Genomic DNA, 2,127 nt, shown 5'->3' on the forward strand with positions numbered 1-2,127 from the left:
CCAAATTGCTGATAATTTAATATATTTATTTATAAAGATAATTAGATATATAACAAGAAATGAACTGTTAAATCATATACAGATATATACATAATACAAGAAATGTACAGTTAAGTTATAAAGCACTACAAATGGCTCAGTGCAACTCACTCCCATGAGAGAGAGTTGTGAGAGACTAGCAGTCCTTCAAGACTAGTCCGCTGCCAGGTCTCCCTCTATTTATAGAGAGAGCGAGGCTATCTCAGCACAGCAGCCACAAGAAGGAGGAAAAAAATCAAGGAGTGAGTGAAAAAGGCAATTACTGGGGGCAGGTAGGGGGTGTTGATTAATAGTTTAAACCATATAATATAAGGTTGCTGATCTGAAATATAACACCCCCCACATTAATTGCAACAAAAATATTGTAAAGGGGAACAATTCTTATTCATATTTAAAAATAGAAATGACCAAATTGTCTTTCAACAGATGACTGGGTAAATAAAAGTATAAATGAAATTTATAAACTCTACTGGTGACGTTAGTTAAAAGTTGGGTTTCTAACTACAAGGTCAGCAGTTCAAAATCACCAGCCAGTCTGTGAGAGAGAGATGAGGCTTGTAATTCCTCTAAAGAATAAGAGTCTTGGAAACCCACAGGGACAGTTCTAATTGGCTCTGCATGGCAATTAAGAGTCAGAATCTACTCCAGAGCAGCGAGTACTGTATTGGGATATGACTGCCACAGAGAGAAATGAAGTCCTGATCCTGCCACCACATGGCTCGCTCTTGAGAACAGTCTGCGGAATGAGATGTCAGTCACAAAAGGACAACTGCTATGTGACCCCACTTATCTGAAATGCCTTTTGAATCGGCACAGGCACAAGGACAAATGCTCGTTAGTGGGTGTTACCGTCTGGGAGGAAGAGGGATGGAGTCGCTTTGGTGAAGAGGCCTTGAGTTTCTCTCTGGGGTACTGGAAACATTTTAGAGACGTATAGTGGTATTTTAGAACTGTAAAGTGGTGTTGATAGCACAATACTGAATATATAACTCAATGTCACTGAATTGGGTATTTAAAAATGGTTAAAATGGAAAACATTTTGTTATATATACTTAACCACACAAAACAATTTTTCCAAAGGTGAGATGATGATTTATATAAATGATGGTATGTGCTAAGGAAACCTGGTAGCTGCCCAGACTAGGAACACCGTGTGGTGGAAACTCACATCCACCATGTCTGCTTCTCATTTATTGATTCTAAAAATAATTTAGTCAATGCACTGGAAGATGATTAGCCACTGACTCATGCTCAACACACAGGATACATATATGTGTCCATGTAATGCTAATTTATTCATTTACAACAAAAAAAATGGAACCACCAGATCAACAAAATATTCAAAATGCTTGTTCAGCTTAATCTTCCGCTGTAGGAAAGAGATAGATAGCTAAATTATATCCAAATGACAGAGCACCTTAGTGAGATTCCTGGCCACAAAGTACTTATGCAAATGTGGTACCCTCACCCAAGACCAGGCTGCCATTATCTCCCACCAGGATCCTTACAACAGCCTCCTAATTCTTTCCCACAACCCCTTCCTCCTCCAATTCATTAAGCACATAGCAGTGAAGGTGTTCCTTGTAATATATGTTTCTGGTCACATCACTCCCTTGTTCAAAACCCTCCAATAGTCCTTGTTAGGCTGGTTATCCCCAGGCCCCCACTCTCTCAATTGGTAAGATTGTTATTGTGTGTGGTCCTGGCCCTGAAACGTCTTCAACCCCATGAAATACTCCTCCCTCTAACACTCTCCAAGCCCCCAACACACTGAGGTGCTTACAATCTCCGGTCTCTCTAACCTGATTCCCTCTGCCTCCAATGACCCATAACTCCTTCACTCAGGAAACTTTGTTTTCTATATTCCAGTGTCTTTATCTGAGACATCCTCCCTGGTTACTCTTTTTTTTGCAACTGTTTTATTGGCACATGATTCATATATCATACAATTCAATAACTCAGGCGCATCAAGAAGAGTTGTCCAATCATCACCACAATTCGTTTTTAGAACATTTTCTTCAATCTTGTACTCATCATTATTAGCTCCCCACTTCTCTCTAACCTCCCTTGCCATACCCCAAGCCACCC

This window comes from Echinops telfairi, unplaced genomic scaffold, assembly GCF_000313985.2.
Source record: "Echinops telfairi isolate 266 unplaced genomic scaffold, ASM31398v2 ScPeMD7_7424;HRSCAF=8462, whole genome shotgun sequence".
In the NCBI taxonomy this organism is placed as follows: Eukaryota; Metazoa; Chordata; class Mammalia; order Afrosoricida; family Tenrecidae; genus Echinops; species Echinops telfairi.